Genomic DNA, 23,242 nt, shown 5'->3' with positions numbered 1-23,242 from the left:
CGAAGCTACGGAAGAACTGCTGTAGTGTCTGAGGTTAGATCTGGTTTAGTCCTGGTTGAGTGCTAGCAATCCTGTATCTGATTTAGTATTGGATCAGACCTGACTTCCATTAGTTCCTGGGTTAGTTCTTATTTAGACCACGTGTGGACCTTTGTGGTGTTTGTAAAGCTTAACATTCTCTCATACTTGTTCTGTGGGAAAGATTTGCATCTCCCTAATCCAGAGGAACATTATTGGAAACAGATTTTGCACTATTTATGTTCTTACTTATTGTGTTTTCGCATTTTGATGTCTTTGATTTTCCATATAATTTTGTTTTTTGTTGCTAAGAAATGTCTAGAATAACCACACTTTCTCAAAACTTGCATATCGCTCGTATGTTTATGTTGTGCCGCTGTGATTCCATTTCTGATTCACTTTTAAACTTCTTTGACTTGTTTGCTATGAATGATACAAACCTGACATGCAGAGGTTAAGAGTTCATGCCATGCGGTTGTAATGAACTCGATTTGAGGCAAAAATGCTCAGAACGAATCTGGTGGTGATTTTTGGACTTAAATACAGCACAGAAGATCTAGTGTTTTGTGAGGCTTAGGAGAGAACCTTGTAAACAGGACTGATGAAACAAGCGTGATAAATGTTAAATACAACTCCGGGTATGTTTTTCAGGAGTTTTTGGGTAATATGTTTAATTTAACGGCAACATTTGCATATTACCATGTCCAAATCTAAGCTTGTCTCCTTCGTGTGGACGTAGTCTCGTTGTAACAGAGGCAATTATTGGAGTACGCCTACATCAGATGTTTGGTTCATCTTTACTGATACAGTCGAACCCTTTTGACACTGTTGCTCTCCTGCCTGTCCTGCTGTAGGCTTCCTGATGGAGGAGGACCATGTGACACTGACAGATAAAGAGACGGGGCAGAAACAGATCCCGCTCCACAGTCTGAGTGCTTTGACTTTAGGGAAACTTAGACGTCTGTAATCAAACATTCATCGGAACGTCTTTGATTTCTTTCAATACTGAGTTTGGTCGAGCTCTGCCTGGGACAAGCTGCTCTTTTGGACTTTTTCTCACAGTATGGTGTTCACCTAAATATGACGATACTCAGAGTCACAATACTGGTATCATTACTCCGATACCAGTATCTTTTAATGACGTCATGCAAATTAATGAGGCTGCAGTGTTGATGTTTCAGTTTATTTCAATGTCAGACAGAATGTGGGCTTAGAGGCTCAGTGCTGCTGGATAAATGACCACTTAAATTATTTTATTGAAGTTGTTTATTCCTCTTGGAAACACTACTTTCACTTTCATTCTGTATCTATGCTTTCACAGAGAATCAATGAGAATCAATACCAGAAAGTTTTTTTTTGTTTTTTTTTAGTAGCTGTGTCTTATTTTATGACTCATTAAAACAGACAAAATCATTGTTTTACTTTTGGGAAATGCAGATTAGAGCCAATGCACATCCATAGTATGATGTAAATTATTAAGTTATTATTATTATTAACCAACTCATCAGTTGCAATTTCATGAAAAGCATTGCAATTGTAAGTAGATTTTTTTTCTTTACTATGGATGGCTTTTATTTTATTTATTTGAAAAGGGACATTGCATATTAGTCAACATCAAACAATGTAAACGTGCCCGAGTTAGCTGATATGAGCTCATTTGCATAGTTCCTTTCATCCAGTCATCCTAAAAGTGAAGACACTTAAAAATCACACATCACACATTACAAAAGTATACAATAAAGCAAAGACAAATACATTTATATACCACTAGAGCTCACAAATGTGTGTTTCTACTAGCCACTTTTTAGCATTCTTTTTAAAAGAAAGGAACGAGGGAGACACTGGAACGGCTTCTGGTCCAGAGCTCCACTGTGGGGAAGCTCTGATGGAGAAGACGGCCTGACCAAAGACAATTCTTCTGTGAGGAATGATGCAAGTCTTCCCTTATCGCTCCTCTGGTCACTCTGCCCTCCCTATCAAGTCTTTCAGTGAAGGAGGAGTAGAGCCATGTCTCATCCAATACATAAGACATGTTTTTGAATTTAATAAGATTGTTCCAATTCATCAACTTTTATTTCTGCAGAATATGACAGTGATGATATCTGTAGTGTTTTCTGTCCAGTGGTTTAGGCCCTGATATACTTTAGACCTTTGGATCCTCTAGACAGTGACACGTTATGTGCGCTGTCAATACAACTCCGATCTGCTCATAACCATAACACTTCACCGCTACTGAAACTGTAAAGAGAAAAAACGAGACAGAATTTATTTATTACTCACTTATTACAAGCTATAAAGTTAAACTGTGGCATTCAAGTCCATTTCTCTTCAAATTCATGACACTCAGTTCACGAAACAAGCCATTCATCAAGTTTAAAAAGAGTCTTTAAAAAAGTGTGACAAAGGGCACGAGTTCCTCCTGTGTACAGTGTTTACTCTGTGTGGATCAGTGAAGCTGCTGCATGTGCGCTACAGTATACACAACACTACTTCCTGTGTCGCCTGTCACAACTTTCTGTTCTGATTCACGTTTACAAAATGATAATAACACAAGTTTGTCTTTCATCTAAACTTCATGAACTGAATTGCGCTGATCGGCCCTGATTTGGAGCACTTTGTCATCTCAAAGCGAGTCGTTTTATTCTCAACAGGAAACGGCTGGAAATCGCTATTTATATCCCGACATGTTTCCCCCAACAACCAGGCGTGCGCAGACGTGTGGAGATGTGCCACGTGGAGTTTCGGCCTCAGAGGTCAAAGTTTGCGACGTGCTCACTGGTTCAGAGTCTGAGTTTGCTCTGTCATATCTCCAGCTCGTTCGCTCAGTCAATATTTCACCAGCCACTGTTTATGTGGACCTGCTGTGTGGACATGCTCAGACTCGGGCCGGCGAAGAGGACAAACATCCAAAGGTTTGGCAATGTTTTCAAAATTGTGAATACTTGCCAAGTAACGGATTTATAAAGTTTGATTTTGAGAAAACCTGCAGTGTTGTAGTTACTAGAAGACAGTAATATAATAAGAATATGTCAATGTTTTGCTCTTGATATTTTTGCAATCCATCAAAATTCAGAAATGCAAAACTTGACTGACTGTAAACAAACCTCTGGAGGTTTGAGTATCACACAATAGTTAAATCTATGCAATGTGCAGAAATATAACTGTGCCCTTGTTTGAGTTTCACTGCGAGATTCTGTTCTCAGCACGGGGCCACAGTGGCAGCTGTAACGCTGGGAGTAGGGTTGTTGTTGTTGTGTTACTTTTAATGGCGGTCGGCAGCCAACAGGAAATGTGCCTTTACTGCCACCTGCTGCAGTTGTACGTCTTCAAAGTATGTGTTTTACGCTATATTGTACGAAAAAAGGAGAGAGAGAAAGAGAAAGATCTCTTGTATGTTTCTTCTGTCAGGGTGGAATTCCCCTGAGCTCCGGTTTACCCCGTCAACCCAAAACATGATAAGTTAAATCTCCAGCAAAGGTCCTGACCAAGACATGAACAGGATCCTGAGCGCTCCTGACACTTTGCCCCAGTGGCATTGACAAATTTCCGAAATTACCCCCCAAAATAACCATGTGACGAACTCAGGAAACCCACTGCAAAATTAAATGAACACAAATGATCATTTTTAGTGTTAAATAATTAATTGTAAAGTCGGTACTTTGCACATTATATTCTGAAGCACGTGCGCAGCTCATTTTTTCATCCATCCATCCATCCATCCATCCATCTTCTGCCGCTTTATCCGGGGCCGGGTCGCGGGGGCAGCAGTCTGAGCAGGGACTCCCAGACTTCCTTCTCCCCAGACACTTCCTCTAACTCCCCCGGGGGGATCCCGAGGCGTTCCCAGGCCAGCTGAGAGACATAGTCTCTCCAGCGAGTCCTGGGTCTTCCCCGGGGCCTCTTCCCGGTGGGACATGCCTGAAACACCTCCCGAGGGAGGCGCCCAGGAGGCATCCGGAACAGATGCCCGAGCCACCTCAGCTGGCTCCTCTCGACGTGGAGGAGCAGCGGCTCTACTCCGAGCTCCCCCCGTGTGGCCGAGCTCCTCACCTTATCTCTAAGGGAGCGCCCAGCCACACGGCGGAGGAAACTCATTTCGACAGCTTGTATCCGCGATCTTGTTCTTTCGGTCACTACCCAAAGCTCATGACCATAGGTGAGGTCAGAACGTAGACCGACCGGTAAATAGAGAGCTTTGCCTTTCGGCTCAGCTCCCTCTTCACCACAACGGTCCGATGCAGCGACTGCATCACTGCAGCCGCTGCACCGATCCGCCTGTCGATCTCACGCTCCATCCTTACCTCACTCGTGAACAAGACCCCGAGATACTTGAACTCCTCCACTTGGGGCAAGGACACCCCACCCACCTGGAGAGGGCAAGCCACCTTTTTCCGGTCGAGAACCATGGCCTCGGATTTGGAGGTGCTGATTCTCATCCCAGCCGCTTCACACTCGGCTGCAAACCGTCCCAGTGCATGTTGCAGGTCCGGGTTTGATGGAGCCATCAGGACAACATCGTCTGCAAACAGCAGAGATGAGATCCTGTGGTCCCCAAACCGGACACCCTCCGACCCCTGACTGCGCCTAGAAATTCTGTCCATAAAAACAATGAACAGAACCGGTGACAAAGGGCAGCCCTGGCGGAGTCCAACATGCACTGGGAACAGGTCTTACTTACTGCCGGCAATGCGAACACAGCTCCTGCTCCGGTCATACAGGGACCGGATAGCCCTGAGCAAAGGGCCCCGGACCCCGTACTCCCGGAGCACCCCCCAAAGGACACCCCGAGGGACACGGTCAAAAGCCTTCTCCAGATCCTCAAAGCACATGTGGACTGGTTGGGCAAACTCCCATGAGCCCTCGAGCACCCGATGGAGGGTATAGAGCTGGTCCAGTGTTCCACGACCGGGACGAAAACCACTCTGCTCCTCCTGAATCCAAGGTTCAACTATCGATCGGATTCTCCTCTCCAGTACCTTGGAATAGACCTTACCCGGGAGGCTGAGGAGTGTGATCCCTCTGTAGTTGGAACACACCCTCCGGTCCCCCTTCTTCAACAGAGGGACCACCACCCCGGTCTGCCAGTCCAGAGGCACGGTCCTCGAACGCCACGCAAGACAGTCCTACAACATCCAGATACTTTAGGTACTCAGGGCGGATCTCTTCCACCCCCGGAGCCCTGCCACCGAGGAGTTTGCGAACAACCTCAGTGACTTCAGCTTGGGTGATGGATGAGCCAGCCTCCGAGTCCCCGGTCTCTACTTCCTCTTCGGAAGACGTGACTGAGGGATTAAGGAGATCCTCAAAGTATTCCTTCCACCGTCCAACGACATCCCCAGTCGAGGTCAGCAGGCCTCCACCCGCACCGTAAACGGTGTTGGTGAGACACTGCTTCCCCCTCCTGAGGCGCCGGACGGTTTGCCAGAATTTCTTTGGTGCCGACCGATAGTCCTCCTCCATGGCCTCCCCGAACTCCTCCCAGGCCCGGGTTTTTGCCTCTGCGACAGCACGAGCCGCGGCTCGCTTGGCCTGCCGATACCCGTCGATGACCTCCGGAGACCTACAAGCCACAGTGGCCTGATAGGCCTCCTTCTTCAGTCTGACGGCATCCCTTACTTCCGGTGTCCACCACCGGGTTCGGGGGTTGCCGCCACGACAGGCACCGGAGACCTTGCGACCACAACTCCGAGCAGCCGCATCAACAATGGAGGCGGAGAACATGGTCCACTCGGACTCAATGTCCCCAACCTCCCCCGGGACATGGGAGAAGCTCTCCCGGAGGTGCGAGTTGAATACCCTACTGACAGAGGGCTCCAATAGACGTTCCCAACAGACCCTCACAATGCGCTTGGGTCTGCCAAGTCTGTCCGGCTTCCTCCTCCGCCATCGGATCCAACTCACCACCAGGTGGTGATCGGTTGACAACTCTGCCCCTCTCTTCACCCGAGTGTCCAAGACACGCGGCCGGAGGTCAGATGACACGACAACAAAGTCGATCATTGACCTCCGGCCTAGGGTGTCCTGGTGCCATGTGCACTGATGGACACCCTTGTGCTTGAACATGGTGTTCGTTATGGACAATCCGTGGCTAGCACAGAAGTCCAATAACTGAACACCGCTCGGGTTCAGATCGGGGAAGCCGTTCTTCCCGATCACCCCTCTCCAGGTGTCACTGTCATTGCCCACGTGGGCGTTGAAGTCCCCCAGTAGAACAACGGAGTCCCCGGTCGGTGCACTGTCCAGTACCCCTCCCAAGGACTCCAAGAAGGCCGGGTACTCGGCACTGCTGTTCGGCCCGTAGGCCGCCACAACAGTGAGAGACCTGTCCCCCACCCGAAGGCGGAGGGACGCGACCCTCTCGTTCACCGGGGTAAACTCCAACATGTGGCGGCTGAGCTGAGGGGCTATCAGCAAGCCCACACCAGCCCACCGCCTCTCCCCGCGGGCAACACCAGAGAAGTGGAGCGTCCAGCCCCTCTCGAGGAGATGGTTTCCAGAGCCCAAACTGTGCGTGGAGGTGAGGCCGACTATATCTAGTCGGTATCGCTCAACCTCCCGCACAAGCTCAGGCTCTTTCCCCCCCAGCAAGGTGACATTCCATGTCCCCAGAGTTAGTCTCTGTGTCTGGAGATCTGGTCGCTGAGGCCCCTGCCGTCGACTGCCGCCCAGATCTCTCTGCACCGGCCCCTTATGGATCCTCCTGCGGGTGGTGGGCCCACGGGAGGGCGGCCCCATGTCGCTCTTTCGGGCTGTGCCCGGCCGGGCCCCGTGGGGTAAGACCCGGCCACCAGGCGCTCGCCATGGAGCACCCATCCCAGGCCTGGCTCCAGGATGGGGCCCTGGTGACGCCGATCCGGGCGACGTAAACTGCCTTGTTCGTGTTGTCATCATAGAGGGCTTCTGAACTGATCTTTGTCTGACCCGTCACCTAGGACCTGTTTGCCTTGGGAGACCCTACCAGGGGCATGAAGCCCCCGACAACATAGCTCCCGGGATCATTCGGGCACTCAAACCCCTCCACCACGTTAAGGTGTCGGTTCAAGGAGAGGTAATTTTTTTCATTCATTTACAAATAAATTTATCATTCATTTATTTATTTATACTAAATTAGAGAAACTGTCTTTTACACGATTATCCTGCTGAATACAAAACTCATAAAAACACATACAATTATGAGAAAAAAATTAACCGTAAGGCTGCCCCAAATAAATTGTCTGTTTGCTGTAACCTGACCCAACATTTAGTGGGTCGGTCGTAGGGCTGTGTTCAAAATATCGATACGGCGATATATCGTCACGGGCTCCGATACGGAGTCGCCGTATCGATACTTTTCAATAACGTTAATTTATTACAAATTGTCCGGGCGGCCGTTTAGAAGCTCCCTCCTGTAGAGGGTGGTAAACAGCGCGGAACTACTGAGACAGACACACAGCGTGCAGCAGCTGTACACAGGCCTGAAGAAGAGCTTTTGGCTCCAAACGTCGCTACTGTCACACGCCTCCCTTCTCCATTCTATTTGATTTCCTTTTTCATTGATTTCATTCCTTTCACCCCTTTATTTATACAAATTCAACGCAGCCCCGGAGCTAACTTAGCCCCGAGACCGCCATTTTAGCCCCGGAGCTAACACAACCCCGAGGCCACCACAACAGCCGAACCGGAGGCAAAAAAACGGACACAAGCCTGACACCAACATCACACACATCTTCCCTTCTCTACACTACATAAACCGAACGGTTAAACAATAAAACCGAGCGGTTAAACAATACAACTATCCAACATGGCCCCGCTGAGCGCCTGTTAGCTTAGCGTTAGCCACGGCCACTTCCGCACTAGCGCTACTTAGCTTAGTGCCCAGCCCGACCCGAAGAAACGGGATTTTAAGACCAAAACAACAAAAAGACACAAACAGAGGGTCAACAGACTCCCACATCACACACATTACACACCTGACATACCAGAAGGCTAATTAAGATAGCCATGTTTACATTCATTCAAGTTACTGCTATTATTTATTTTGTTCAGACCTTGCCAATTGTTTGGCAACTTGACTTGAATGTGTTCTTTGCATAAGCTTTGTGGATAAACATGAAAATTCATGCATTTTCTTTTTCCGGAATAAAAAAAATGCCCATTTGGTAAACTTTAAGACCCTTTTTTCAAAAACGTATCGGGATACGTATCGTAATGAGGGAATTGTATCGGGACATACAAGTATCGGGATACGTATCGTATCGCGAGGGTCTTGGCAATACCCAGCTCTAGCCGGTCGGTAGGTAAATTCTTTTTTTTTTTTTTTTTTTTTTACAAATTTAGCCATTTTTTGACTCTGAGTGACCGCCAGGGGTCAGGCTTCAACAGTCCTAATTTATTTTCAGGTGAGAATGTTTTGGCAACTGGGCTGTTGCTGAACCGTTTCCTTATTTTCCATAATACATCACCTCAGACAGTAGTAAATGTGCAGTGGTATATGTGACGGGTCACTCCTGGTCATCATATCTACAGCGTGTTTCACGGATCACAAACTACCACGACTGCTGCTGTGACTTGACAATGTTTCTGTTTTTCAGGTTGAACGCCGGACGGAGTCAAACGTGAGGCACCAGCTCAGACGCAGATTGCAATGGTCACAAAGTCCTCCGCAGGTCAGTTCATTCAACAATAGTGATGAAATATAACTAGACTAAGAGTTCCCCATTTGGCTTAAAGTGAGCACATAGTTCCGCTTGTTTGGCTGCTGTCATGCATTGGCTTGTTTGATTGGGAACGTTTTAGTGTGATTTTGAGGGCCGCACAATATTGGGAATTATATGCAAAATTGCTGTTTAGAAGTGCAATATCGATATTATGGTGATATTTGGATAAACCAACGAATGATAACTTTAGTATTCAACAAGTCACGATTATTCTATTGTAGACTGAGACATTTTCAACCAAATTAATATTGAGATATGGTGACCAAAGGATATTATTGTGGAAAATCCGACATTGTTTATTCTTTTTTGACTTAAAAACAGGACAGGAGACTTCCAGATCTCTAACTGTGACATCACAAATCTGGGATTTTCTGTAAAGGAGAGGAACAGGATTCATAAAACAAGTGTGAATGAAGCTAATCACAGCAGTGTCTGGGATGAGGGGACGATGTCATGCTGAACGATGTGTGTTGAGGTAGTTCATTCTGAAATATACAAATGACCTTATGGAGGCAAGCTGTCTGTCGGACATTTTAACCTTGGCATTCACTTGTCCTCTGGATCTCCCTGTGGCTCCTTCACTTAGGCTAAAGCTTTTCTGCCACACAGTCAACACACACTTGATTTCATAGAAACAATTGTAAAATGTCTGCTCCAAACCACGTGCTTTCACTGAGGATTGGTTAAACATTGACATTTGATCTCGAAATATGTGAAAAATGATAGAGATGCACCAATCAATCGGCCGCCGATTTAAAAAGCCGGTTTTATGCTGAATCGGCCAGAATCGGTGACCGGCCGGTCCATGTCGTAATTGCCGGTTTTCGGCCGATCCAAACTGACCCGCATGCGCGGTGCGTAGCAGCTCAACGCGCCCAGAGCAAAACAGCTAAAAACTACAAGACTCTTTCAGAGCGCGGCGGCCAAAGTGTCCAGTTTACACTCAAAGTCTATGTAAACGCGATTCCTGCTTTTTCGCCGCGGAGGTGCGTTTTGCCGTTTTCCGCTCTAGACAAAAGCTTTGACAGGCATAAGCTTCAAAGCGTTAAAATTGTTCGTCGCAGAAAAGTTCAGATTTGTTCAACTTTGTTGGAACACAAGAAGGAGCGAGCCTGGAGGAGGATCAGAGGAGACTGGACTGTGGGGTAAGTTATTACAACTTTGAGACGATTAAAATCTATGTGTTGATAGTTGATGCGGTCAAAATAATTTGCGCTGGTTTGTGTTTGACGAGTTCATGTGTTTATTCAGAGTTATCTGCAGAAGAGTAGGGACACATGAAGGGGCCAGAAGAAGCAGCAGCAGGGCTGTCAGAAGAGTTAGTTGTTGTTGTTGTTCTGCTCAACTAGCAGAGCTAAGCTACGAGCTAATGCTAACAAGAGATCTCATCCACCTGAAATGAGACTTTAAAAACACTTTGATGCATTTGAGACATACATTATGTAGATACAAAACTTAAATTACTGACTCGAACAGCGAAATGAGTGACTACAATCTAATGTCAGGACTATTTAATTGTGCCACAGCCTCAAAGAAATGTTTACACAATCAGCTGTGCTCTAGAATCTATAGTGTCTCATCAGTGGCTAGATAGAAAATCGGTATCGGAAAAATCGGTTTTGGCAGGTCAGACCTCCTTAAAAACCTGAAATCGGTATCGGCCAAGAATTTTGGAATCGGTGCATCTCTAAAAAATGATCTTTGTCTTATGGGATTGTTTGGGGAGACTGTGATTGGCTGACGGTGAACGACAGGGGACATTCTTCCTGGTTGGATTGACTCCTTCCTCTCACGGTCTGCTGCTCTGTCTCCTTCAGAGGCCTGGGCTAGTGTCCTTGTGGGAGAATGAGACAATGGACGCTGCTGAGTGAAGTGATTGGGCACAAAGGGATTTTCTCCAACGCTCTGTCCTACTTTTCACCAGCGCCGCCTGACAGCATATTCTGTGTATACACCACTCCTACTGCAGAGTCTCATGTCCCCCCTCTAACTCTGTGTCTCCCTCTCTCGGTTTGTGTCTCCCTCTGTCTCCTTCTGTCTCCATGTGTCTCCCTCTGTCTCCCTCTGTCTCCTTCTGTCTCCCTCTGTCTCCTTCTGTCTCCCTCTGTCTCCTTCTGTCTCCCTCTGTCTCCTTGTGTCTCCCTCTGTCTCCTTCTGTCTCCCTCTGTCTCCTTCTGTCTCCTTCTGTCTCCCTCTGTCTCCTTCTGTCTCCCTCTGTCTCCCTCTGTCTCCTTCTGTCTCCTTCTGTCTCCCCCTGTCTATTTGTGCCCTCTCTGTCTCCATCAAATCAAATCAAATCAATTTATTTTTGTAAGGCCCAAAATCACAACAACAGTTGCCTCTGAGGGCCACAGGGAGAAATGAATCAACAATGTCTGTGGTGGCGATGAAGTCAGACAATGTCTGTGGTGGCGAAGGACGATGTCCCAGGGTCCTCTGTCCTTAGACTCTCCTTCTCGGCCAGGAAAAACTACAAAAAAAACCTCTTTGGGAAAAAAGCGTAGAAACCTGGAGGAGTTCCAGTGAAGGAGAGATCCGACTCTCAGAGACGGACAGACGGACACAAGGAGACTGGAGCTGGACCCACTCTTCAGGCAGAAGAGGGACCGTCTGAGTCGAGCTGGACCCACTCTTCAGGCAGATGAGGGACCGTCGGAGGCGAGCTGGACCCACTCTTCAGGCAGATGAGGGACCGTCCACACAGGGCAGGGACCACTTCACCAGGGGAGGGGCATCTGGGTCCACAGGTCCTCAGGAGTGAGAGAAAGAAAAGAAGGCGGTGAACAGTTTGCAAGTGGAATCAAAAAATAAATATTGTTTGATAGCATAAGTAGTCAGAAGAAGAAGAGGATAGTGCTCAAGCTGTCATACTTCCCCCAGCATAGTTACTCCTAGGGCAGCGTAGCTAAAGCTGTGGGTTTCTGTTTCTGTTCCTAACTAGTCTGACCATAAGCGATTTCAAAGAGGAACATTTTAAGCCTGGACTTAAATGAAGAGACTGTGTCAGCATATTTAACATGGGTCGGGAGCTGATTCCATAACACAGGAGCTTGGTAGCTAAACGCTCTACCTCCTACTGTGCTTTTAGAGACTCTTGGCACCACCAGAAGGCCAGCATTCTGAGAGCGAAGAGCTCTGTTTGGATGATATGGTTCTATAGCGTCTTTGAGGTAGGATGGGGCCATGTCATTTATGGCTTTGTAGGTCAAGAGTAGAATTTTGAATTTGATTCTAGACTCGACGGGGAGCCAGTGAAGAGACTTCAGCACCGGCGTAATGTGCTCTCTTCTTTTTGTTCCTGTTAGTAATCTTGCTGCTGCATTTTGAACCAGTTGAAAGCTTTTTATGGAGCTTTTAGGACACGCTGCAAGCAGGGAGTTACAGTAGTCTAATCTAGTCGTTACAAATGCATGGATAAGTTTTTCGGCATCACTTTTAGGCAGGATTCTTCTGATTTTGGCGATGTTGCGCAAATGGAAATAGGCTGTTTTACAAGCTTGATTTATATGAGCTTTAAATGAGAGCTCCTGGTCAAATAAGACTCCAAGGTTTCTTACAGTAGAACTGGAGGCTACACTGACATTGTCCAGTGTGACTATCTGCTCAGATAGAGCGTCTCGTAGATGCTTAGGGCCAAGCACAATGACCTCGGTTTTTTCAGGGTTAAGAAGCAGGTAGTTTAGTGTCATCCAGGTTTTTATCTCCTTCACACAAGTACTAAGTCTGTCTACTTGATCGCTCTGATCAGGTTTCATTGATAAATACAGCTGAGTGTCGTCTGCATAGCAGTGGAAGTTAATGCCATGCTTTCTGATAATGTTGCCTAACGGCAGCATATAAAGAGTAAACAGAATTGGACCGAGTACCGAACCCTGTGGCACACCGTAAATTACTTTAGAGCTTGGTGAGGAGCTCTGGTTTACATTAACAAATTGGAACCTATCAGATAGATAGGATTTAAACCAGCTGAGGGCTGTTCCTCCAACACCTACATCACATTCTAACCTCTGCAGTAGAATGTTGTGGTCGATGGTGTCAAACGCTGCGCTGAGGTCCAACAGAACCAGGATTGAGACCAGTCCATCGTCAGCGGCTAATAACAAATCATTTGTGACTTTAACTAGTGCAGTTTCAGTGCTGTGGTGGGCTCTGAACCCTGACTGGAAAACTTCAAATAAGTTATTGTCCTGCAGGTGGCGACAAAGCTGTTTTACTACAACTTTTTCAAGGATTTTAGAGACGAAGGGAAGATTTGAAATAGGTCTGTAGTTTACCAATAGGTCGGGATCTAGATTAGGCTTTTTCAGAAGAGGTTTAATGACTGCATGTTTGAAGGACTGTGGAACATAGCCACTTTCGAGTGAAGTATTTATTATATTAAGAATAGGGTCTATAATTAGGGGAAGAATGTCTTTGAGGAGTCTGCTTGGAATGGGGTCTAGGACACAAGTTGAGCTTTTAGAGGACATAATGGCTGAAGTTATCTCTGCTTGATCAACAGCTGTGAACCTTTCTAAGTTTACAGGTGGATTTATATGGGACGTTAGATTTACAGCTTGGGCTAGTTCAGGGCTAATAGCGGGGGTAATTTCATCTAATTTATCTCTGATTGTTTTTATTTTATTGTTAAAAAATAGGAGGAAATCATCAGAGCTAAGTGTAGCTGGGATTGAGGGCTCTACTGCACTGTGACAGTTTGTTAGCCTAGCTACAGTGCTGAAAAGGAATTTAGTGTTACTTTTGTTGACTTCTATTAGATTTGAATAATATCTGGTTTGGGCCTTACGCAGAGCCTGCTTATAGGACAGCAGGCAACTTTTCCATGCTTTTAGGGATTCTTCGGTGTGAGAGCGACGAAATAATCCCTCTAACTTTCTAACTTTTTGTTTATGTGAACGCAGTTCTTGGTTGTACCATGGGGAGGCGCGCTTTGGCCTAATGACCTTCTGTTTTAACGGCGCGACAACGTCAAGAGCAGACTTCAGAGAATTCATGGTCAAGTCGACACATTGATCACTTAAACTGGGACTAAAACTGTTCTCAGCAGGATCACATGACATGTCACTGAATATTGGCTCTATTATTTCTTTGAATTTTGAGATAGATTTTTCAGATATTGTCCTTTTCATTATAACTTTATTTTGTGGGACTGGATGATCTTTAAGAATAAACTGAAAGGTAATTAGGAAATGATCTGACAATATAGGGTTTTGAGGGAGGACAATGAGGTCACTAATCTCTGTTCCATACGTTAGGACAAGATCCAGAGTGTTCTTGTGAGTGTGAGTCGGTTTATTTACATTCTGAGTGAAACCAATGCTGTCTAACAAGGCGCTGAAGGCATTACTGAGAGCGTCATCACTCATGTTCACGTGGATATTAAAGTCTCCAACTATAACTATTTTATCCCAGGCTAACACTAAGTTTGATATAAAGTCAGAAAACTCTGTTAAAAACTCTGAATAGGGACCAGGAGGTCGGTAGATAACTATGAACAAAACTCCTTTTTGGTTTTTCATATTTGGACATGTGATCGACAGCATAAGGCTTTCAAATGAGTGAAATGCATTGTTAGTTTTAGGGCTCATGAGTAGGCTTGAGTGGGAGATCACTGCCACACCACCACCTCGGCCTGTGCTCCTGACAGTCTGAAAGTTAACATGGGTGGGTGGGGTGGACTCATTTAGTCTGACGTAGTCGTCTTGTTGAAGCCACGTTTCAGTTAGAGCTAGAAGATCTATGTTATAGTCACTAATTAATTCATTAACTAAGAGCGATTTGGAGGAAATTGCTCTAATGTTTAGCAGTCCACATTTTACGTGTTTATTCATTTGTGTATTTGTGTCATTTGTGATTGTTATTTTCCTTAAGTTATTTGGTCTGACGCCTGAAATATTTTTTCTGAGATGTGACTTTTTGGCATTATTTGTACGAGGGACACGAGGGACACGAGGGACACACACAGTCTCTATCTGTCTTGAATCTGAACACTTCACATGTAACAGAACGGGCGAGAGTTCAGCGACAGAGGAGCGTCTTGAACTGCTGCTCTGCACCTGGGGCTCATCCCTAGATGGTCACTTAACACGACTAAGACTATCGGTCAAATTCCGAACTAATAGGGATGTACCCTCCGAAGTCGGATGGATGCCATCCCTGCGTATGAGCCCGGGCTTTCCCCAAAACGCACTCCAGTTATCAATAAAGACAACGTTGTTTTGAGGGCACCATCTGGATAACCAGTTGTTGAATGCTGAGAGACGGCTGTACAATTCAGCATTGATCCGATTGGGCAGGGGACCAGAAAATATTACAGTGTCTGACATCGACTTCGCTAGGTCACACACCGCGGCTACTTGAACTTTGAGCACCTCTGATTGTCTCCGCCGGGCGTCGTTACCGCCTGCGTGTACCACGACTCGCCGGAAACGGGTCCTACTCCGCTTTAAGATCCTAAGGTTTCCTTCGATGTCACCCATTCTGGCCCCAGGGTAACACCTAACGCTAGCAGCTGGCAGCTTCACGTCTCTAACAATAGAACTCCCGATTACAAGAGTTTCTCTCGTGTGTTCAGCGGGCGTGTGATCGCTGAGGGGAGAAAACCTATTATAGACGTGAAGCTCACGGCGCTTTGAGGTTCGGCGTTTAGCGCCTTGTCCCCTCCGAACTGTCACAAAATGGTCCCTATTCTGTTCCTGGTCTAGTCCCGGCTGCACGGGAGACGCTGAGGGGCTGAGCTCGGCCTTACTGCTACTGCTAATGCTATTGCTACGCCCTGCAGCGCGGTCCGGTAGCCCTCGCGCTAAAACCGAACTATAACTGGACTTAAGCTCCTCTAAACAGCGGATCCGCGCTTCTAACTCCGTAACCCTGGCCTCCAAAACTACCACTACACTGCACTTCACGCACCTATCATCAGAGAAGGAGCCAGGGTTCTGACTCGACATATGACAGCTCAAACAGGTAAAGGTAGATCCAGCCATGACGCTAGCGGCTAGGCTACGCTAGGCTAGTTCAGGCTGGAGCTAGAAAGTGAGGAGGGCTTTTAATCCACGAAATACTGAAAAGCGAGCGGCTTGAGGCTCCGGATTGTTTGCGGAGAAATCAAACGTTCACTTTCGTGTATATGATGCGTAAATAGTGTGTATAATTCGTGGATTAATCGGTAAAAGGCTCTAAGAACGAACAGCTCTGAAAACGCGACACACTCACCGGAAATGACGTCATCGGCCCTCGATGGACGCAGTTGTGTCTCGTTGGACGGCGCAGAACATGTTTCTCCCTCTGTCTCCTTGTGTCTCCCTCTGTCTCCTTCTGTCTCCCTCTGTCTCCTTGTGTCTCCTTCTGTCTTCCCCTGTCTATTTGTGTCTCCTTCTGTCTCCCCCTGTCTATTTGTGTCTCCTTCTATTTCCTTCTGTCTCCCTCTGTCTCCTTCTGTCTCCCTCTGTCATCTTGTGTCCCCCAGTGTAGCGCTCGTCATCTCATGTGCCTTCCTCTGTAAAAATGATGTGACGAAATATCCGATCTTAAATGGTCGAGCGAGTCTGTAAAGCTGCGTAACTATTACAAACATCACTGCCGTTTTAACATTAATTTTAATATACCGTATATTCCGGAGTCTTCTTCCTCCCCCCCGCCTGCTCCTCTTCCTCCTCCCCCCGCCTGCTCCTCTTCCTCCTCCCCCCCGCCTGCTCCTCTTCCTCCTCCCCCCCGCCTGCTCCTCTTCCTCCTCCTCCTTTCCCCGTGTCCTCTCTGCGTCAGACCAGCTCCATTCATGAAAAGCGTGACGTGAGCGGACGCCACCTTCGCCCACTCTTTTCACCCGCACTCGGCTCCTTCCACTCTCCGCCGCAGACAAAACAGCAGGAAACATCAAAGCTATTTCTCCTCCACACACGCCCCGGATTGTCTCCTCTCCTTTTGCTTCCATGGGATGATAATTGTGTTCCCGTAAGTATCGTCATTACCGCGGGTGCTGCGTTGCTTATGTTACAGAGGATGTCCTTGTGTCGTGTGTGAGTGGGTGGGAAGTTGCGGCGTTGTGAATGGGTTTGGAGATGCTAATGCTGCGCGCGGTCTTGTTTTGGATGCGGCGTGTGCGTGGAGCTAGCCTGGCGGTCGTGCGTGGCTGAATGCTGTTTCTATTTTAAGCTCAGTGTGGTGATGCTGCTCCTCTGATGCAGTGCTGTTCCCTCTGAAGGACGAGCATGAGAGAGAACAACTATTACAACTTTAAAATAGGCATAGAAATGTGCAGTGTATTGATTATTGAGCGGTTATTATGAGTGAGGAAGTATTATGTTTTATACAATATGTTATAGGGGACGTTCGACATAAAGGCTAATCAGTTAGATTTGTGATATATTTTCAGATTAAAATTGTGTTTACAGTGCACATTTTTTGTATTCTTAAAATTAATGAATTGCTGTAATATAATGGAGACTGGTTTGAGACACCACAGTACAAGCATGTAACAGTCTTGGAAAAAAAGTTTTGCAAAAGAAAAAAAACTATTTATTTAGAGCGAAACAAAATTGACGTGTTTGTAGGACATTTTGTAAGCTATACAACATACATTGAATGTTGTGTGTAATGTACATTTCTTTCCTGAAATATAATATAACCAGAGTTATACTGAGAGATAACTGGAGTAAGTTGAACCAGACGCTCCATAAGAAACAATGGCAATACATCATAGAAAATTACATTTCACATTTGTAAACTGTGGAGCTTATTCACAAAAATAATACCTATTATATTTATTTTGTCTGCATTAAATCTCATATGACGCTTTGGTCTGGTGGTCCAACCTGTCCCAGGACCTGGCTCAACTTTCCCTTGAGCTGGGGAGGTTATGCCAAACGCCGAATGAGTCTCAGAACACTTTAATGTTTTATTTTATTCAGATTTCACATTGTTTTGACACTTACACCAGTCTCCCCCCTTTTTTTTATTCTCCATATGCCTCATGCAAAATATATGAATTGCCATAATTACAAAAAACAAAAATATACAGTAGTTCTCACGAATTCTCCATGTTTATTTTTGTCCTGATTTAATTATATAATTTTGTCTTGAATCAGGCGGTGTAGCTCCAGTGTTATGTATTCTTTATTAGGGTATGATATTTCTCCATTGTGGGACAAACAAATATTTTCTATTCTCAGCCTATTTGCCACACTTTTTCTTATTAAGTGTGAATCATGCATAGTCTAGTCATGTCCATCCTCCTGTACCTCTGAAACACTACACTGACATTGATTACAGCTTCTATTCTTAGCCATGTTCCGTTCAACCCTACATTTGATATTTCCACTGTATTTTCACAGAATGTCTCGTACTGGCCGTGTCTGGTACTTTTAGGCTAGAGCGAGGAGGAGTGCAGGGGACCAGTGGTGCAGAGCTGCTGCTGGTGGCCATGCCGACTTTATCTAGGACACACGTGTACAACGCATGATGTGTCCGACATGCTAATGTAGGAGTTGGTGTTAGCGTCACGCGTAGATTAGACAGAAGATGTAGGTGGAGCAGATGTACAGGCTAGAAATGATGCAAACTGACTTGGTTAGAGCTGATTTGTCGCTGCAGTTTAGCGGTTGTGATCCCGTCAGAGTGCGAATCCTGAAACCGTTCTGACTGGAGTTTGTATGTTCTCCCCGTGTTTGTTGGGTGTTCTTCTCGATATTCAGACGATATGTTGACAATGTTTCTGGAATGTGCTTAAATGTTCTTGTAAATGTATTTGTTGAGATTCAAGTAGCACAAACTATGAATAAACCATGAAATGTACTACAAAAGGGCAGAAATATCACTTCATACCTTTTGTTTGGGAGATTACACTAGACATTTCTGTAATTTGAGTAATCATTTGGATAGCTTCTGGTCATGGTGCTACTCTACCAGCCTCCAGTATATTTGTGATGAAAACACAAACTTGCATGTTTCCACTGGTTATGTCTCCATTGTCTTTAGTTAACTGCACCAGTCTATTTACGGGGTCCGGACCCTGGGGGGTACGAGCTTCCACCACGGTCTGGCTCAACGCAGACGCGGGTGAAAACAACACGGCAGATATAAGCAGAAGATTAATCATTCCTCACCAAACGCTGAATTGATCTTGTGACAAACTTGTATGTTGAACTCACATGCTTAGCAAAACAAAGCTAGTTAGCATAGTAGCATCAGCTGTTTCCTGTTTATCGACACACATCAGTGGGTTTACATGCGAAAAAAACGAATAGTTGCTTTAATCCGATACAATCAGACATCTTCGTGTGCATGTAAACATCTTACTCCGATAGAAATCAGCGTTCAAAATCTCCAATTGAGACACTCTGATGATGCGGTTGTGTAATCTCACTGAAACCAGACAAGGCTTGTGCGCATGCTCCACGACCCACGCTGACCTATGACCCCGGAAACAAAACCATACAGAAAGCCGCTCGCTTACAAGAAAGAACACAACCGCATTCACTCACAAGGGTTAGCGTGCACTTTATCTGCACAATAACTAACGCGGACGTTACATACGAGATGAACAAAGCTGTACCACTATCCATCTTACTCGAAAATGCGCATGACAGTTGTTTATATGTGACGCAAAAAGTCAACCGGAATGGGGGGGGGGCGTATTAGTCCGCTGAAACGACGCATATCGCCACCTAGTGTTAGGAGGACGACACGTTCTTGTCAGGACTTTCTGGTCTGCATGTATACTGTGACAAGGACAGAGCTTGTCCAAGACGTCAAAACCGAATGTTATAAAAAACGTTTTTTTCGTTTGCATGTGAATACACCGACTCACTTCGATATCAGAAATCACCATTATCCAAACCTAATGCATTACACAAAGAGGCGTTAAAAGGCAGTGTGAAATAAATATTGAATAAACTGACAATAAACCGAAAATAGTTTTACTTCAGCTTTAGCAGACACACAAACCTCGAATTATGAAACGTCTTTTTGTGTATTGCTGAAATTGGTCTTATGAATTTAAAATATAATCCAGGTTTAGGTTTTCCGATTTAGATTTAATGTATTTATTAGGAAAAATGTGTTACGTTTGAGTGACATCAGAGTTCTGAGCGGAGACACACTCTGATGTTAACAGAACCATTCCAAAGTGCTCTAAAGCCAACCGGTCTGGGGAGAAACGACGGTCCAAAGGAGGCTATGGCGTTTGGAGAAGACACTTTGACCGCCTGCTAACCTGTCCCCTTCCTCTGTGTGTGGAGTGGGATTGGTCGGTGGCTGTTGCAGATGAGGCTGGCAGTGTCCCGTGTTCTAAGCATGTTTATGTAACTGAGCGCAGTGGCCGGCAGCAGGCTTTAGACCACAGTGCCAGGGAACAAGAGGAGCGAGACAGAGGGGGAGGGCGGGACGGTCCATTTGGAACAAACAAGCTTTATGTCCACACGCCGCTGCATAGGGAGACCACTAGGGGAGCTGTAAAAACACAGAGGAGCACTTCCTGAATTAGGATGTAGAGTGAGCGGGAACACTGGATATGCTAAAACATGTGTGAATGAAACAAAATGACCACCAAAGAGATCTATTGAATGTGTGTGGTTTTGGGGTGCGGTCAAACATGCACAAACACATGGGACTAAACTAGGACTAAACCAGAACTAAACATGGACAAAGCCAGGCTAAAGCAGGAAAAAAACATGACCAATTCACATCAGGATTAAACTGGCTTCACACTGGACAAAGGGTCCCGGGCCGGTTTGGTGGAACACACTGCTCCACACAATCAATAAGCACATCATGCCCCGTCAGCTCCACAAACCCCTCCAACACTTCAGAACCATTAGGCCTACATTATATATTTCAGTGTCACTTTTGCATTAACGTGCATGAAGCCCAGTCTAGTTCTTGAGCTGCAGATTGTTTCCAGAATCATCCGTTAGCGTGTGATTGTGGCTAACAGCAGCAGTAGCACGAGCTCAGGACGTGTTGTGTGTCCGTCCTGGAGCAGTACAATCCTCTGCTCTCTCCTCTGTCCTTTGTTGTCACTGCCAGGCTTTCTCTTCTGAGCTTCGTTCTAATCAAACAGGACAGAGATATGGAAAAGTGAAAGAGTCACAGTTCTGGAGTGTCCCAAAATGTCTTTAATTCAGATATATTTGTGATACGTTCTAATTGATTGTGTTATCCATAGCATACTGCAGAAATAACAATACAGACAACACACTTCATTTTATTCAATATTTGGAATACATTTTTGTATTATATTTTTGTTGGTTGCTGAGTAACAGATCATTCTGAAGACATAAACATAATTATGTTTACACTTTACTTTAGGCTAAATATACTATGATCTAACAACTTGCTAAATTGTGTACTTCAAAGCAAATTACATATTGTTCACAATGCCCTAATATCAAACTAATAATAAGTAATAAGGAGCAGTGATAAATTAATATTAAGCCGTAATAAAGCAGTACTAAATCGGTTATAAGCAGTAATAAGGAGTTTATTACCAGTAATAGTGAAGTGTTAGTAGCAGAATAACATCATGCAGAATGCGACATTAATAAGGGCTGAATACATTATATTTAACCCATTATGTACACAAATAAGAGCTAGATTGGTGTTAATGAGTGGACCCTAAAATAACGTGTTTATATTATTGAAAAATGTAAATGATTTTATTCCACAATTTCCTATACTGAATGAAACTCTATTTGTTATCTTTATCCCTTGTCATGATTCAAAGCAAATTATGAGATTACACTACTTAAAAAACATAAAAAAAATAAAAAAAAAACATTGATTGAAAAAAGATTGTGTTATATGTTTCTTTCAGCCATTATTTCATTCTCTTGTGTAAAGAAGCATCATCTTGGCATGACAGGTTAAAAATATAAGTAGAACGATTTATCAAGCTGGTTGTATAATATTCATCTAGACATTTTGAATAACGGTGAATCTAGAATTTCACTTGACTTTGTTCCTAATCATCACAAATCTAAAATGTTTTTCACAATCATGATTTGTAACACTAAATGTGACATGGTTACTTCCATCCCCACAGCTTTATTTCTGTTTGAGTGACCTACTTCCCCTGCATTTCTCCAAAGGCCTTGTACGACTCTTTTATGCCCGTCATAGGTCCACGTGGACCGGGTCAAAGCACCCATGATGCCGAGCTCCTGGAACAAAAGGTTTAGTGCCTGTATGAAATGGCAGAGAGCTCGCAGGCAGCTGGACAAAGGAGACACTCCGTGGCCTGGATATGGACCGTAGACAGAGAAAGTGTCCACAGTTATGTATCTGCACCTCATTTCTGCACATTCTGCACAAAGACACCTCTTCCAGCCGATTGGCAGCTTTATCTACATTTATTTATCTACATTTATTTATCTGCATTTTAACATTTCTTTATGTCATAGTTTGTTCTTTTAAATAGTTATTTTTTAAATAGTCGTCTTTTTTCTGTTGAGTCTGTGTTTTCTCTTCTCCAATCATCTCGCTGTGATGTGTAGCTAAAGTGGACCAGGAGCTAAAGCGAGCCGGACTGCTGTGGAAGTCGTACCTCGCAGGGTCTTCTCTGGACAGCTCCAGACTGTTCACTGACAGTGGAAACAACCTGGCTTATGATGTAGTCTTAGATGAAACTCCTGTCTCAATTAGCATTTCCATTTTATTATCATAATTAAACTACAGCAATGTACGTAACTCAGTTTCAGTTTAAAACAAAAGTCATGGTCATTTTACCATGTAGAATTGTCCAAATATAGGTCCAATTTGTCATGAATACAATCATTTATAATTAGTATCCATTTAGTAGTTGTAGCATTCTTGGGACGTCCTGCTGCACCTCATTGTGCCGCGTGCTCCTCCAGAGCCTGACCCGGTTGGATGAAACCCCCTTGTTCCCCTGGCAGACCCTCCTGCGAATGGCCTTTGTCCAGTTCCAAACATAAGCTGATTTGAAGCGGACTCCCCCAGGTATTAACACCAGCCTGGTGCTCATTGTGCTGTAACTGGGACGTCCCTCTGGTATCGCTCCATCCAGGTTTAATTACTTACAATGTGTTTGTACCAAGCTAATTACTGCCATGGGGACTGGGTTTGTAATTTAGGTACAAAAATGAAATAATAAACATTCTCTGTTACTAAAACCAGGATTATTCCTTTCAGAATTAAAAGCTCCTGCTGTTTACTTGTTTGTGTTTGTGATGCTCACTCCAAAGTCCAGAGTCTGCCCTCTCCAGAGCCTCTTGAGCCTGACGGACAGATACAGGACTGAGGAGCTCCACAATCACCACATTATTGTCTTACAAGTATTCTGAGTTTAAAAAGCCTGATTTTATTATTTATTCATCAACTAAAAAGTGCAAAGTGCTCAAATGTGCTTTTTACAGTTTTATGAAATCCAACATTGGACAGTTTCATGCAGTTGTTTTTTTGAGTGCAGAACTAAGAACATTTTTCAGATACTTTGGATAAGCTTGTATTGCTTTAAAAAAGATTTAACTTGTGTGATGTTATGTAACTGACAGAAATGGTGTCTAGTTTCACTG

At 44.9% G+C, this 23,242-nt stretch overlaps 1 protein-coding gene across 3 annotated transcripts in view; it reads left to right on the top strand.

The window, feature by feature from the left end:
• map3k13 (mitogen-activated protein kinase kinase kinase 13) overlaps nt 1-23,242 on the top strand; it is a 76,845-nt gene that overhangs the window by 24,909 nt on the left and 28,694 nt on the right. For 2 of the 3 annotated variants that reach the window (XM_072444220.1, XM_072444218.1), the window contains exon 2: nt 8,589-8,663. The gene's annotated coding sequence lies outside the window, so the exon portion shown is untranslated. Of the gene's footprint in view, nt 1-8,588; nt 8,664-16,479; nt 16,665-23,242 lie in introns of those variants that run through there. The other variant, XM_072444219.1, reaches the window with a different exon arrangement.

The sequence above is a fragment of the Eucyclogobius newberryi genome, unplaced genomic scaffold, assembly GCF_026437365.1.
Source record: "Eucyclogobius newberryi isolate DKJ021-1_F unplaced genomic scaffold, fEucNew1.0.hap1 SCAF_14, whole genome shotgun sequence".
In the NCBI taxonomy this organism is placed as follows: domain Eukaryota; kingdom Metazoa; phylum Chordata; class Actinopteri; order Gobiiformes; family Gobiidae; genus Eucyclogobius; species Eucyclogobius newberryi.
This window is presented reverse-complemented; position numbering and strand designations above follow the sequence as displayed.